The sequence below is a fragment of the Rhinichthys klamathensis genome, unplaced genomic scaffold (genome assembly GCF_029890125.1).
Source record: "Rhinichthys klamathensis goyatoka isolate OS25496 unplaced genomic scaffold, OSU_Roscu_1.1 h1tg000024l_1, whole genome shotgun sequence".
NCBI lineage: Eukaryota > Metazoa > Chordata > Actinopteri > Cypriniformes > Leuciscidae > Rhinichthys > Rhinichthys klamathensis.
In genome coordinates this window covers 218,209-236,005 of record NW_026606575.1, presented here as the reverse complement: position 1 = coordinate 236,005, position 17,797 = coordinate 218,209, and positions in this window count along the sequence as shown.

Sequence of the window (17,797 nt, the reverse complement as noted above, 5' to 3'; positions counted from 1 at the left end):
TCTACCATAGTGTTGTTCCTCAGTCTGTTTCTGGGAATTTGGGCAGTGATCCGCAAAAGAGGTACTGTGACACTTTCTCCTCAACTGCAAACATTGACACGTTTCACTTTCTTGAAAAATTCTGTTTAAATCCCAACACTCACAACGTTTTGTTTCTAATAGGATGCCTTGGATTCCACAAGGAAAGGTCTGTTTGAGTTTTTTTTTTAAATTAAAATATATTCAATATTCAGTAACATTTTTATGCATTTCTAATCAACAGATCATTGAATGAGACAGAGCTTAAAGGAAATGGCATGTTCTACAAAGGTATTCATTGTATGGTTCTTGTTGCTTTGATAAACTATTTTCTATTAACAACAGGAGATTGGGACAGGACCAGTAGTGACAGAATTAGTTGGGGGAGGAGAGGGGGTGTAAATGGGTACGCTGTCCCTATACATAACAACTGAGCTCATGAATATTAATTAACTTCTGTTGCTTAGTAATCTTCCCATAGTCATTCTTAAAAGTTTTGCTTATATTTTTCTGTACATAAATGTAGGTGGCAATGGTATATATTTTGAAGGGGTAGTTTGCCCAAGAATAACAGTTCTGTCATAATTTACTCACCCTCATGTTATTCCACCCCTGAATTACTTGTGAAATGCGAAAGATGATTGGAATCAGAATAATACTGGGATCCAAATAATATTGAATGCCATTGAATTTAATTGTATGGTCAAAACCATTTTTTTCTGATTTTGTGTTCCACAGAAACAAGAGATGCATACTAAAATATGAACAATTTATTTATCTGATAAAAGTTAATTTTGTAAGCATGTAGGTGTCCACTACCATACCAATAACCTCAAAGCTAAACAAATGGACTAAAAACTGTTAAAGGGTTAGTTCACCCAAAAATGAAAATTATGTCTTTATTGACTCACCCTCATGTCGTTCCAAGCCCGTAAGACCTCCGTTCATCTTCGGAACACAGTTTAAGATATTTTGAATTTAGTCCGAGAGTTTTCTGTCCCTCCATTGAAAATGTATACATGGTATACTGTCCTTGTCCAGAAAGGAAATAAAGACATCATCAAAGTAGTCCAATAACGTCTTACGTCAGCAGCGTCACTGAACGCGGATTGACAACAAAACCGGAAGAGAATACAATGATGAATAAAGTCGTAGTTTTTGTTATTTTTGGACCAAAATGTATTTTCGATGCTTCAAAAAATTCTAACTAACCCACTGATGTCACCTGGACTACTTTGATGATGTCTTTATTTCCTTTCTGGACAAGGACAGTATACCGTACATACATTTTCAATAGAGGGACAGAAAACTCCCGGACTAAATCTAAAATATCTAAACTGTGTTCCGAAGATGAATGGAGGTCTTACGGGCTTGGAATGACATGAGGGTGAGTCATTAATGACATCATTTTCATTTTTGGGTGAACTAACCCTTTAAACTCCACTTTTCAAATTTCATAGGGTGTTTTTGTTCTCTTTGCTTCTGTTCTGAGCAAATTTTGTCTCTTACCAATTTATATTCTAGAAATGCCCAAACCTGATACAGCTGGTACTGGTGAAATACAAAGTGTTGTCTGGTAAGCCAGTGAAAAATAAATAAAAATGAATGAATGAATGAATGACCGAACGAACGAACTAACGAATGAGTTTTGCACGGTTCTATCTTTAATATTCCAGTCTCTGATTGATTACATATGTATCATGTCAGATTATTGATGTCTTATTATCTATTTTTTGTTCCTTATTTCCTTGACTTTCCATGCAAATGCTGTAAATCAATGTCCATGATGGCTTAGTTATGTCGAAGTGAGGGACGAGTTCTCTGGTATCGGTACGTCTGCAAAAGATTTCTTGTAAATTAACTGTTGTGTTTTTTTTAATGCAAGATTACAGTAGGCCAACTGGAAAACACAGTAATTCGGCTAGACGACAAACAATACCATCTTGTATTTCTAGCGTGAAATTTGGCCATTTTGTGCTGCACAATTACAGCTATGTCTGCATTACACAAATTACTTGTATTTTTCCACAGATGAAGAGTATGATGAACTGGTCTTCCAGCAGTCTTAATGGCCTTCCTGTGGCTCAGTAGCATGTGATAGCAATGCATGGTCATAGGTTCGATTTCTAGGGAAAGCAAGAATATAAATTGTCTGTCTTTTTTATATTATTTGTTTGTCACTATAGAGTGCCGAAGTGATGACGTCACTTTGTAGCACAACTCGGAAGCTAGCGGTGCATGGGTTCCCTCGATGGAAAAGCTATGCATTTTCCCCATAGACTTTTGGAAAATCGCAAAAAATAAGATCTGTGTTTAACAAAGAGTTGTGACCCTTACACGTTTTGTCTATCAAGATAATCTTTACAAGTTAATCCAAAATGTATACATTTTGAAGCCTATATAAAGTTTTTAAAAAACACAAGCAGACACAATAAAGTTTAAAAAACCACAAGCAGATTATAACTGTGTGTTCTATGTCATAGATCAAAACGTGAAAATATTTAGAGGCTTTGTTCACCACAGACCTTATTTCAGGCGATTTAGCAAAAACCCATTCAAAAATCCCATAGACTTTAGAGGGAACCGGGAGTGCTAAAATGCTGACTCACTTCCGCGTTTTGGCCTACAGAGTGACGTCGTAACTTCGGCACTCTATTGTTGCTGTTTTTATGACAGTGATCAACTGAGTGTTGACCATCTCTATAGTCATTGTGCAATTTTTTTTCATGACTTTACTAAAATCTATAAATCTCTCAGAATTAATAACAAAATACAATATACATATTGTTTATGTAACATATACTGTATGCAAATTCAGAATACATGTTTTTGAATAATTGATTAAAATAATTAAAATCTGCAATCTGTTTCAGTGTGTTCACAAATGTACTGAAGAATACCTAATAATAACATGTTTTGAATGAAAAGATATTTCACCAGGTAAGCTACAGATTGTATTCCATCATTTTTAAACATTGTAAAAACAAATAAATATTGAAATTCCTTTTTTTTCTTCAGAAAAACGTTTTTTTTTTTTATGTTGATTAAACTATCGAATTCAAAAAAAAGTTGACTATACATAAAAAAAAAAAAAAAAATTAAAATAAATATTTTATTACTTAAAATATTAAATAGCTAGTACGTACAATGTCACATTTGGTGGTGAGGGTCTAACTAACAAACTGACATGCTAAGTTTGATCACTGGTGAGGCACTTGAATAATTTTTGTTTCAAAGCACAGGGATTTACTGTATGATGACACATTTGTTATTCAGAATGAAAAGATTTATTTTAGCTCTATAATGTTTTTGATTATATTTTGTTGTAAAAGTTGTGTTATGATTTAAGTCAAGAGTGATTAGTGTTCTCTCGGGTGAAGTTTCTTTCATTTCAAGTGTGTATACAACTTTTTTTGTAGAGTTAATTCTACATAACCTTTTAAGTTTCTTAACAAACTGATACACAAATTAGACAAACTAAGAAAGTTCTACAGCACCATTATGTTAACTCAAAACGCAGGATATTTGAACTTGGATCCATAAGTAAAAAATCTTTACTATTTTTGAGTTTATAGAATTTATGTTTGATGAAAGCACAGACTAACTTTAGTAATGTCGATACAACATTTTTACCCTAAAACCGATTATACTCATAAATGTCCTTTTAAATTTTTTTTACAGCCTAAATTTTCCTTGTCAACTATTTACCTTTATCTTGAAAAATAGCTATAAAAAGAAGACCTGCATGTATACCTATATATCACCAAAAATGTATAATCGGTGAAAGGAAATCTCCTCATATAAACAATCAGCAAATGTATAATTCAAATGACATTTTCTTTTATTTCATACTAATTCTAAAATGGCAATACATGACTATTTTTTACAACATAAATGAATCAATATCTTTGCAATGCTTGTAAGCATAGGCTACTAAATGTTTATAGAGATATCAGATGAGCAGAATGTTACATATTTATATACATATATATATATATAACTGTGTTAGCAGTTAGTAGTATCCTAACCTTGTTTGATAGGTAGAAATATATAAAACTGGTCTTCTTTCTGTTGCTGAACAGCCAAATTCAGTTATGTCAGATTTTTAGCGTTTCTCGCTGCCACTTCTGGTGAGTCTGGAGGCTTGGAAGGTAATGTCGATGTAGTATGACCAGAAGTGATCCACAATGGTCTGAGAATGTTGCCAGCAGCGCTTGGATAGCGGTTGGGGAGTGTAGATTACCTGGGGAAGTGAGGCATCTCGCCGCCCCATAAGTAGCATGTTAGGGGTAACCGGATCTATGTCTGCAACATCGGATGAGACGTATCCCAATTGCTTGCTGTTGAGAATGCCCTCTTCTTCAATCAGTACTATACGTAGTACTTCCTCTGGAATCGACTGGCTCCCGATAACTACCCGCAGGGCAGACTTTACTGATCTAATCTCCCTTTCCCATGCACCTCCAAAATGTGGTGCGGCAGGAGGATTCATTTTAAAGTTGATCTGATGACTAGCCAATAACTCTTGCAGTTTAGGTTCCATTACTTTGAAGGCTTCCCTTAGCTCGGTCTCAGCTCCACGGAACTTGGTCCCCTGATCCGAGAGGATTTCGGATGGGAGGCCTCTGAGTGCCAACAAAACTGCATCCGTATCAATGCTGTTGAGGAGGTCGAGGTGAATGCATCTGGTCGTCAAGTACTTGAAGATGACTCCCCATCGCTTTTCAGCGCGACGGCCAATCTTCACAAGGAAGGGCTCAAAGCAGTCAACTCCAGTTGAGAAAAAAGGCGGTTGGTACAGTCACAGGCGAGCTAAAGGTATGTCAGCCAGGAGTTCAGCGAAAACCCTGTCAGGTCCTGGGTGAAGAAGGCATTCATCAAAGTGCTTTATGAGAAGATTAGTCACTTAATGGTGCGGGTGTAAAACCACTGGGTGGATCTCTGTTTGACACGGATCAGACCTAGTGTGCAATCCAACTCTGGTGCAAGTGTGTTCAGACTGCTGGATGCAGGCACAGGTTTTGCTGCCTTCAAGGCCTTAAGTTCCTCTGAGAAAGTCTCCTACTGACATCGACTCAATATGATTGTTTCCGCACTCCGGTAATCAGGGTGGTGTTGCATGCTCATGTCTTGGGTAACCACCCCATGAAGAAACTGGTAAGCAGCATCAATCAAGTCCTTCCAGGAAGTGTGCTGGGATGTATCAGGAATGCCAGAACCTTGATCATTCATAATTAGACCACAAAAAACAACTTTCCTCGTCTCTGATGTGTCATCTTGGGCCTCTATCAAGGGTTTGACTGACAAGTGATCTGATGGTTCACAAAGGAAATTTGGACCCTGACTCCACCTGCTTGGGTTCGCCAGCTCTGTAAGTGTCTTCCCTCTAGTAATATCATCCGCTGGGTTATTAGGGGAATCCACATACCTTCATGAGTGAAGCGCTGTCAACTCTTGGATTTCTGCCACTCTTGTCCCAACAAAAACTTTATACCGACAAGACTCGGACTGCATCCAAGTCAGCACAGTCATAGAGTGAGTCCATAATGTCACTTCCTCTATGGGCATAATCAGTTCCTGGCTGAGGAAATTGGCGAGCTGGGCACTGGTCAGAGCTGCGCAGAGTTTGAGACGTGGGATTGACAGCTGTCGTTTGGGGGCTACCCTAGAGCGGGCCATGACAAAGGAGGTATGAATCTCTCCGTGATGCTGAACAAGGAGGTAAGCAACTGATCCATAGGCCACCTCTGATTAGGGGTGTAACGGTACACAAAAATCACGGTTCGGTACGTACCTCGGTTTTAAAGTCACGGTTCGGTACGTTTTCGATACAGCAAAAAGAAAGAAATGCCAGAGAAATTTCTTATTTGTTAAAAGAAAAAATATTTTTAAATAACTGAGTTTTCCTACATCTTGAAACTTTCAGGTTTATAAATGGGGGTCATCTTTGAAGGATGAACAAATAATGTTTTGGTCATCACATTAAAAATAACATTTAAATATATATATATATATATTTATTTATATATTATTTGAGTTTTGAAGAGCTGGAAAAAGATGTGTGAAGTACTTGAAAGCAGTTCACTATTCCAGCCAAACTGGTTACAGTTAGTGTTAGCCTACTACAGGGCTCTAGAGTGCGACCAAAATTTGTAAGGGTGCGACTAAACTTTTTTCCTAGGTCGCACCAGTGCACCTACGTTCTCGCATGATTGCATCCGCTGCCTCTCAACAAACGCGTCTTTTGTTCTCCTTGCACGCATGGTTGGATCATATCGTGGTCTAAACCAATCATAGATAGAGATTGGGCAGGTCTTTGCCTCTGATTGGCTGTGGTTCAGATATTCCTGTAGGACTAAAATGCTCCGTTCTGTGTGATTGAAATAAATTGCGACCTGTCACCTGAGCACCAGAGAATCAGTTACGGCAATCAGCAGCATCAGCTAAATAAACGCAAGAAAACAGACGACGAAGAAACTTTTAAAAATGTATGCTACTTGAACTAGGGCTAGGTGAAAAATATTGATTTCTCGATTTTAATCGATTCTCATTTTTACGAACCGTTGGGCTATGCTGTTTTCAGTTGATGAATGAATGGAACATTGTAGCGCGCATCCCATCCAATAAATCGCAATAATCTTTGTGCTTTGTTACTATTGATATGAAACAAAGTCTCAGATTTCAAATTAGGTCCATTTTCTTATGAAATTCAAAAACATAAATAGTGTGTTGTTGACGCTGTGGCGTGAGATCGCTCTGACTCAGCTCAGCTCAAGAGAAGCAGCAGCGCGGAGCGCACATGATCTCCTCTTCTGCCTTAATAATACCAGTTACAGCGCCAAATAAACATGAACGAGCATCTGAAAGTGTGCTAAAAGATAGAGTACAACTTATCGAAATCCGTATCTTTCACATGGAATCGCTCAATCAGTGTTTCAACCGTGGAAAGACGTCAGTAAAACGCTTGTAAACAATGTAATGTAACGTCACATTTACCTCAGAAAAAAAACATATCCAGTGACCATAAACTCGTTAGCTAGCTAGAAAAATTAACTCTAGGGAGGAGCATTTTGCCAAATATATGCACCATATTGCATATTCATTATAATTTTTTTTTATGTTTTTCAATATTTAATGCATGTTGTTTGAAAAAATCTGGCAAGTTTTTATGCAGCCACCATTTAAATGTTTATATTTCATATAACTTTTATTATAAAAATAAATAAAAGTGTAATTTAAGTGTTTGTGTACAAATCAGGTACCTTCAATATTATAGTAGGCTAATGAAGCATAGTGGGCTATAACTGACTCCCAATTTACAGCATTAGTTAAGAGATTTGTTTTCCTTGAGAAAATTTGCCATGTATTGTACCTGATATCCAAAATAATCAATATTGAATCGAATTGTGAAATTTGTGTCAATACCCTGCCCTAACTTGAACAATGTAAAAACAGCACTTTAAATGTTTTATTTTTTTTAAAGATTTATATTTTTATATACAGTATAATTGTGCTTCAAAAAAAAATTTATTATTATTATTCTTGTTTAAAAGCATTTACATAATATATATGAATGTATATGGAGCGTGATAAAAAGGTGACCTTGAAATTGTGGCGTTAAAGGTGACGCGAGACGAGGAAAAATTTTAGTGCACCTAAATTTTGTGCTGGTGCACCTAAATAAATAAGTTAGGCGCACCAGTGCAACCAAGGCAAAAAGTTAGTCTGGAGCCCTGTACTATATTAAATCCATGGTGAATGTTGCTGGTCTGTGGACGTAAAGTATTACTAGTTCATTCACGGCACAATGTTTCTCCTGGTTTCCACGTCAGCGCTGTTTGATCTAATAGAGATCTACGGTTAATAACGGAGAAATGTGAATGCTTCTCACTAGATCTCGCAGCGATGTTATTACTTCAGTGGCGAATTCAAATGTTTTCTTTACTGGATCTCTTAGCGCTGTGTTGTAACAGTGTCGCTTGATCGAGATCGGCTCGCGCTGCACAGATGTTGCTGGTCAAACGATCCGTGAAGCACAATATAATGAGTAGCGCAGTTTCGTTCCGCTTTCATTACGGTTGCCATTTGATGTTGCGCAACGTTGTGGTGATCGCGCCAGCGCGAATTTTGTCGGCAAGAAAAATGGTCCAAGGAATCGTTCGGTTTGTATGCGTACCGAACCGGAAGCCTCGAACCGAAACGGTTCAATACGAATACATGTACCGTTACACCCCTACCTCTGATGCATCATTAAATACATGCAAGTTAAATTTTGATGTCTCCACATCAGTGGCGGCTGCTTGTCTTTCAAAGAAGGGAAGCTCTTTTTTTTTTTAAACTCGACTGTCAGGTGTGAGGGTGGTGAAAAGAGCAAGGACTTAGGTGCAGAGTTGATGGGCTTTATTTTAATAATAAAATAAAACAAAATACAAACAAAAACTACCCAGAGGGGGAAAACTGACAGCAGGGAGACACACCGTGTACATATAACATACAAATGCCAACGAACCAGCACAGGTCTGCAAACAAAAGGAGAATAAATAGGGAGCAAAAAAGGCAGGTAACGAGGGAGGACAGGTGGGGCAAATGAACCAATAACCAGGAAACAAGATGGGAGAGGCTAGACAATCGACAGCAGAGCACATGACACAAGGGAACTCATGAAAAGCCATGTGCTCACACCAAACATGCCAAAAAACACAAGCACATGGCCAGTAAAACAAATCACAAGCCATGTACTCACACAAAACGAGACATGATGAACAATGAGAACACTCATTAGCCACATGTTCACACAGAACATGACAACATGAAAGCACACAGCTAGTGTAAAACACAAGCTGTGTGCTACACAGCACAAGACAAAACATGACATGAAAGCATGTGACCGATGTAAACACGAACCGCGTGCTACACAAAACACAACACACATGGACAGAAGAGCGTACGGCCCGAGCGAACTCGAAACCGCATGCTCACACGACAGGACGCACGATAACTAGTGAAAGCTCATCCTGTGCGCTCACAACAGAAAACAAACACGCGGAGCATGAATGTCCGAATCCCGACACAAAACCGAAACCAAACTAGACAGATGTGCCGGGATCCAAACACCACGCCCCACACATGTAACAAGGCACCTGACATTGACGGAGGACATGTGGGAATTAGGTTAAACTATGAAATGTTTGATGGAAATTGGCTAGCAATTTCGCCAAGCAAATACCAAGAAATAGGTTGCAGCAGTTTGTCTTTCAAATACACTTGCAAAATCCGCGATGGGACTGAGCTCGAATAGCTTCAGTGTCAGCGACTTTTTATAGTACTAAATCGCTGTCAATCAAAAGGAGATGGAGTCTTTCGACAGACCCTCCAATCATCACGCAGAAGCCCAGAGTCCAGGCCAGCCCACTCCTCCACTCACCCCCAGAGACGCTGAGCGTCCATGGGCGGGACATAATCGCATAATTTATCCAATGACCGTCTAGTTTCGAAGCACTGAAAAAAACTGTTCAAAGCAGCCCCATTGACGTCAATGGACGCTGGGCTTCAACAGGGAAATGCACTGTGACGCTATGGGAATGCATGAGAAGGAAATCGAGTGAGCCGACCTGCTATATGTAGCTAATTCTAAACTAACTCGTCTTCGAGAACTTGTTCTAACGCATTTTTAGTCAATAAAATAGTACATATTTGACCATTAATTTTTTTTACATTACAGGGGAAGCCGAGCTTTCCTTGCAGTCTTAAATAAATCGCCACTGCTCCACATCAAAGTTGGAAGAGATGTGGCATCTGTTAAGCTTGATCTTGCTGAGGTCAAGCAACTCCTTCTCCCATATTTTCCACTTCTCTAGCAAGTCGGTGAGAAGGTTCGGATCATCCCAATTCACCTTTGGCTAAGCCCCGCCCCCCTTAGTTACTGTCGCTATGTCCGTCAAGCTACGCCGCTCTCACGCACACACCATGTTCCCAAGCAGTGAAAAATACATCGCGGAGCAGAGAGGAGACTGACAACAGGCTGACAGACCAGGTTACCTTTCGGTAACTTTTGATATTAAACAAAGTCTCACCTTTCAAATTTGGTCATTTTTTAAAAGAAATTTAAACAATAATTTTGGACTGCGGCAACACGGTGGCGGTACGTTAGTCACCTTCAAAACTACCACAGCGTGTCTGTAACATTAACGTTAGGTGTTTGTATCTTGAATAACAAAGTTAGCTAACATCCAGCCGCTACTCAAAACATACAATCCTGACTTACGTTAACGTTACATGATAACTAAACTATCGCTAAGCTTGCTAGCACCTTGATTCTTCATTAATTAGGGTAGAGAACCGAAATCATAACAGCATAACACTGTCTAACTAGTATAACTTCACAGTAAGGTTAAAAGCAACATTTACTTTAGAGCACACAAGTGAGCTTGTTGAGGGGTTTAGCTGACTGTGAGGACGTCCACACAGTTTAACGTTAATCCAAAGACGACACTTGTCAGGATTTGACTTCGGTTTTGGGAAGGAAAAAAAACGGACACCCCCCTCCAACCTCTCTGGGAAACGCGTATCTGTGTTACAAATGCCCCAGGCACAACGTTTAACCATATTTTTGATAAAACTACTATGGTAATAGCCTGCCGAGACCAAAAATATGAGACTCCTGTGTTAAAGTCAATGGAGCGCTGTGAAAAAGTGTCGGACCTCTGTGGGAGCTCGTTCTTGGCTGCGCTGTGATTGGTCAATCTGCATTCTAGGGTGTGGCTTAGTCAAAGGCGAATTCCTTGGTTTGGCCCAAAGCTTCTGGACAAGAATCTTGGCCCGTGTGGTAAAGGGAATGATAAACCCTAGGAAGTCATATTGTTTCACCAAGACCTTGTAAATGTGTCTCATCTTTGGAGGGTGTTCTACCATGGCACGATGCTGGTAGCCCAGTTGATCCTCTAGACCAGTGGTTCTCAATCCTGGTCCTGGGGACCCACTACTCTGCACATTTTATATGTCTCCTTTATCTGACACAGCCAGTTCAGTTCATAGAGATCTTTCCTAAAGCGCTGATGATCTGATTCAGGTGTGTTAAATGAGGGAGACATACAAACTGTACAGAGCTGTGGGTCCCCAGGACCAGGATTGAGAACCACTGCTCTAGATCATCGGTTCCCAACAGGGGGGTCGTGCCCCACAAGGGGGCCTCAGCGAGCTCTGTGGGGGGTCGCGTCATATTTTGAAAAGTTTTGAGCAATGAGCATTAAATAAAAGTCCTTCACTTTTTTCTGTTCAAAATTTACTAAATTTATATAATGAGCGAATTCATCATGAATCCATTTTCCAATCCGTGTTTTTGTCTTATCCTGAACCACTATGGTACACCTTTAATAAGTGTTTACATTGGGACTATTTTACACCCAGTACCTGCGTGACTCGTCATAGACGTACACAGAGAGAAGTAGTTCGGGCTACAATGTTCTTCCGAAAGACGCATTATTCTGTTAATAAACGCAAGTTTATTATCGCTCGCAATAGCGCCAAAAGCTTAAAAGATAAAGCCTCACATTGATAAACCTCACAAATAACATGCAAGTATTTGAGGCCCCAGACAGCAGTCATTTAGTAAATATATATTGTTATTTTATATATATATAATATATATATACAGTATATATATATATATATATATATTAGGGCTGTCAGTTAAACGCGTTATTAACGGCGTTAATGCAAACCCATTTTAACAGCGTTAATTTTTTTATCGCCCAATTAACGGTCTTTTTGGCCAAGCAATCTTTGTAGTTTTTTTCACATGCTTTTGCAACAGGACGCGGCGCTGCGCTATGAAACCCATTCATTTCAATGGCTTGCGCCGTGCGAGGACGTTTTGAAAGCGCAAGCGGATCTAGCTAGACCGGAAACAAAACAACAGGCACGCCGCACACACTTGTTTTGTGTGTGCGATTTATCGCGAGTTAACTATGACATTAATGCGATTAATCGCGATTAAATGTTTTAATCGTTTGACAGCACTAATATATATATACACTCACCGGCCACTTTATTAGGTACACCTGTCCAACTGCTCGTTAACACTTAATTTCTAAGCAGCCAATCACATGGTGGCAACTCAGTGCATTTAGGCATGTAGACATGGTCAAGACAATCTCCTGCAGTTCAAACCGAGCATCAGTATGGGGAAGAAAGGTGATTTGAGTGACTTTGAACGTGGCATGATTGTTGGTGCAAGAAGGGCTGGTCTGAGTATTTCAGAAACTGCTAATCTACTGGGATTTTCACGCACAACCATCTCTAGGGTTTACAGAGAATGGTCCGAAAAAGAAAAAACATCTAGTGAGCGGCAGTTCTGTGGGCGGAAATGCCTTGTTGATGCCAGAGGTCAGAGGAGAATGGCCAGACTGGTTCGAGCTGATAGAAGGGCAACAGTGACTGAAATAACCACTCGTTACAACCGAGGTATGCAGCAAAGCATTTGTGAAGCCACAACACGCACAACCTTGAGGCGGATGGGCTACAACAGCAGAAGACTCCACCGGGTACCACTCATCTCCACTACAAATAGGAAAAAGAGGCTACAATTTGCAAGAGCTCACCAAAATTGAACAGTTGAAGACTGGAAAAATGTTGCCTGGTCTGATGAGTCTCGATTTCTGTTGAGACATTCAGATGTTAGAGTCAGAATTTGGCGTAAACAGAATGAGAACATGGAACCATCATGCCTTGTTACCACTGTGCAGGCTGGTGGTGGTGGTGTAATGGTGTGGGGGATGTTTTTCTGGCACACTTTCGGCCCCTTAGTGCCAATTGGGCATCGTTTAAATGCCACGGCCTACCTGAGCATTGTTTCTGACCATGTCCATCCCTTTATGGCCACCATGTACCCATCCTCTGATGGCTACTTCCACCATGTCACAAAGCTCTAATCATTTCAAATTGGTTTCTTGAACATGACAATGAGTTCACTGTACTAAAATGGCCTCCACAGTCACCAGATCTCAACCCAATAGAGCATCTTTGGGATGTGGTGGAACGGGAGATTCGCATCATGGATGTGCAGCCGACAAATCTGCGGCAACTGTGTGATGCCATCATGTCAATATGGACCAAACTCCCTGAGGAATGCTTCCAGCACCTTGTTGAATCTATGCCACGAAGAATTGAGGCAGTTCTGAAGGCAAAAGGGGGTCCAACCCGTTACTAGCATGGGGTACCTAATAAAGTGGCCGGTGAGTGTATATATTCTTTTTTTTTTACCTATACTAGTGTGAATATTTTTGTTTTTGCATTTCAAATAGGGCCAATTTATAGGCTACTCCTAGGCTTACGTTTTTAAATTACAAAGGGCCAACTGATGTTTTTGTTTATTGCATTTTCAAAATTATAGGCTATAATTTGTGCATAAACATATCTGGCTATAGTAATACCGTTTGTTTGAAAACAACATATTTTGTCATCCTTGCTGCAAGCTTACAAGAGCGATAATACAATTGAATGTGAAAGGGGGCCCTAAAATATTTTATTGGGAAAAGGGGGGTCTCAGACAAAACACTGCTCTAGACAGCGCTACATCAAACCAGAGCTGGTTCCAAAGGATCCAAATTATACTGTTTCAACCACAGTTCAATGCTCTCTCAACTCTCTGTTGATTGTAAATGCTGAACGACTGAAGGTACATTAGAAGCCCACTCTCTTATTTCGAAGCCCCCTAAGGCTAGAAGAGGTCTCATCTTGTCGATCAGTTGCTTAGCTTCTGTAGCAGTGGCAAGACTTTGTAGACAATTGTCTACGTAAAAGCTTTGTCTATAGACTGCAGTACTTCTTCATTTCTGGGCTGCTGGCTGCAACATGTGTTTGTAGAGCAAAGGTAGCGCAGCAGGGACTGCAGGTCATCCTAAAAGGCAACACTTGCCACTCGTAGACGTCAGGCAGATCCTCCCTATGCATGTTCCTCCAATAAATAATTCCAGCAGGGGTTTGTCTTTGGGTAGGAGTCTCACCTGGTGAAACATGCTGCGTGTATCACCACTAATGGCAACCGTATAACGTCAGAACCGAAGGAGAACTCCCATCAATGAGTCACCAAGGCTGGGACCAGGAAGCAGCTGCTGATTAAGGGAGATAACCAGATGCATGAAGGAGCAGTTAACCCTCTGGGGTCTGAGGTGTTTTCGGGGTCCTTGAGATGTTTTGGCATGCTCTGACATTTCTGCTTTTTTCAGTTGCTTATAAACATATTAATGGCACAGGTGAAATTACACTCTATATAGCACACACAGGGCTACCATAATATGTGAGCAACATGTATGTACATGTTTGTATTTTTGAGAGAATATTGTTTATGCGTGGTTATTGAAAAAACTAAAAACTAAAGTTTCTAATATAAGGCCACAAATAACATACTAAATATCTGTCCACAAGACTTTTGACAAGTGGATGTTGTTGCCTAGAGTTTTTGCTTCAAACTGATCTGAAAATCATTCTGCCTAATCATTCACATAAAACAATAGATTGTTTTAAATTGTGAAAAACATTTTTTGTTTGCAAAGGCAATATGCGGATGGGCGTGAACGACCCAACCCCCTCATGAATAATTAGGCAGTTCTCACCTGAGCAGACTGCATACTAATGAGCCTTTCATTCAGGGGTGTCACACAAGAAAGAATGCAAGGACAATATATATATATATAAATAAATAAATATTTATACACACACACACACACACACACACACACACATATATATATATATATATATACAAACAATCAACATATAAATGAAAGCCAAAAGCACATTTTTAGTCACCTTTTAGCCATCCACATACCATTTTTAGCCATCCACCACGGTAAAAATAAACCAGTCGCATTTCAAAGTCGTTCGCGAAACGACCGCCAGGTGGCGCAAAGGGACATTTAGCAAAACATAAGTGGGGCTAATGTCTGTAGCCTAAGGATGAAATACTACAAGTTATGGTAATTTCCAAATAAGCCTACAACAAACATTTATAGCCTACTCCGTAATTGTTGGTCATACAGATAAGATATAATCTTTTAAAACTGTAAAAGGCTAAAGTATAGGCCTACACTCACAGGCTAAAGACAAAACGTTTTCTCGCTCATGTGAGAAACAAACGTTCGGGTATTTCTCAGTGAGAAAATTCATAGCCGAGCGGTAGAACTTACGGTTCATCATCAAGATGACGCGGGTTCAAATCCCGCACAAGCCTGGTCTGTTGTAAGTTTTATATTTATTTAGATTTGTCTAGCTCTAAAACTCTGTTACACCATACAGTTTTTTTGCTTATATAAATAAAATACAATTATCATGCATTTCCATTTTACACACAAAATAGTACCCAACAGAACGACTTTGCATCTGTATAATAATAGGCTACCAATCGTAATTTCAAAAGCAGTTCTGTAATAAATAAATTATATATAGCCTATATATACTATATATTTTTTTTTTTCAGGGCTGCCAACTCTCACGCAATTGACCCAAATCTCACGCTCTCACGCCACACCCCCGATTTCTCACGCTGTAGTGTCAACCCGGTCGGTCAAATTCCTAAAATATATAGTTTATCTATAGATCTACCTGTTGAGCCACTCGTGATCGACTAGTTATACCGCAAATTAGTTAAAATATCCCGTAATCTATCTAGAGCGAGCGTGCATGCGAGACAGATATTGTGCTCCAAACCATGCGCGCGCATGGCAGAGAGGTCTGTTCCCTACAACCTAGAGTTTTAAAAAACATGGTTTTAAGTAAAGTGTGATTTGCCAGGGGGGACTGGGATTTCCTTCTGGTCTAAACATCCCTGCTTCTGCTGAATTATTTTAATCCCCACACCCCTCCCTCCACAGCTAATCAATGCTATAGGCTACTTCACCAATGTCAAATATAAAATAGAGATATGCAACAGGCACGTTTAAACGACAAACAATAAAATCAAAACCAGCGTTTCAGTTGTTCATTAGTTCCAGTGGCCCTAATGCATGCACGGCTTTTCAAAATTTCACAAAGCGTGTTGATGAGATTATTTTGAATGAAATATTGAAGTTTATAATTAAGTGTTTTGGCACACCACGCCAAGTGGCCCTATGCATTTTTCTAAAGTCGGGTTTTATTCTGGCATGGTGAGTTAGTGTTTGACAAACGCGGCGGCGCGTTCATTTAGATTAATTTATTTTTCTCATTATTACAGCTAAAATAACTTAATAGGCGACTCCGTAATTTTTTGGTCATACAGATAAGAGTAGAGTAGCTTACATCGTTCAAAACTGTAAACTTGTATTCATATTAGGCTAACGACAAAAACAGTATATCTGTCGTCTCTGTCTCCGGGAACTGCGCGTCACAAAAATGAACCGAAAGCCACTTCAGCTCAGTCACGATAAGAAATCGGCGATGTCTAAAGCCTTTAAATGTCTAAATATTTAGGCTAATAAATGTTATCTGATTATGTAGGCTAATCCTTATGAAAACGAGAGGTACAGAGGATCTACTCAAACATGTAATGGAAGCGCTTCCCAATGAGAAAATGACAAGACAAGGGTGAAAATCTCGCTCTTATTAAATGTAGGCTAAATCGCCCTGAATTAAAATGTAAAAACAGATCAAATAATGTATTTGTCGAAATGTTGCGATATTGTTTCATTTAAGTTCATAATTATTCTATAAATGTTATTTAATTTAGCAGCATTACCACGAAGCACCGCATTTCGATATTTATTTGAATAATACAAAAATAAAATAAAAACTTAATTCACAAATTGCATGCCTGGTTGTAAGGATCCAAAGATCCCTGTAGACTTTAATATTGATTTGAACATTTTGTTCATGACAACAAATTAACATGTGATTTTTCAGATTATATTTAGTTTTGCTTGGAAAAAGCTGGCCCAAACCAGTTTTATTTCATCAATTATTGAAATAATGAAATATTTAGTAATAAACTTTTATGACAGAAATATCACTAGGCTACATGTAACTTAAATCATTTAATTCCTTCATTATCAACACTGTCTAGAATAGCGATTTAAGTGTGAATTGCAACTTCTCTTTGTGTTAAGTCAGCCTCAGGCTCCGATAGCCTGTGGGGGGGTTGGAGGGACAGTTGCTGGACAAAGGTGTTAATGTTCCTCTTTCATATGGAGAGTGTCGGATAGCCAGCCTGATGAGCAGGCAAAATTATTGTAAGGATAAATCTGTGACCAAATGTAGGCCCCATATCTTATTAAATTATAAATATTGTAGTTTATTTATTGTAGCCTATTTAAAGTTTTTTTCACACAAAATTTCAATTGAAGTTATTGTAAGGTGAATTCAACAAGGCGTGCTGTGTCTTTGAAGCAACAATTAAAGGCTAAATAATTTTTTCGTGATTTGTATGGCTGACGCGCAGCGACATATACAGTATTATCAGCTGTATGATGTGTTTTTACCCTGAAATGATTAATTTCGAGAGAGACGCGGCGCGCGCAGCGAGGGAGACTAAATAAACTTGTTAAAAAGAGATCCAGCGCGAGAGAAGCAAAGAGAAACGCATGTTTTTAATTTAATTATGTTTCTTTGGACAATTTTCGTTTTGTACTGTTTTAATTGTTTAATTTAGCTGTAATTTCTTCGGCAATACAAATTTAAAATGTCGCAAGAATAAGATTAGCCTAGTGTTTCTTATTTTGCACCGCAAAAGAAATAAACTCTAAACCCGATGCAACCCTGTTTTAAATTTAAAAAAACTGTCCCGACACTTTATTTAAACCTTGAAATG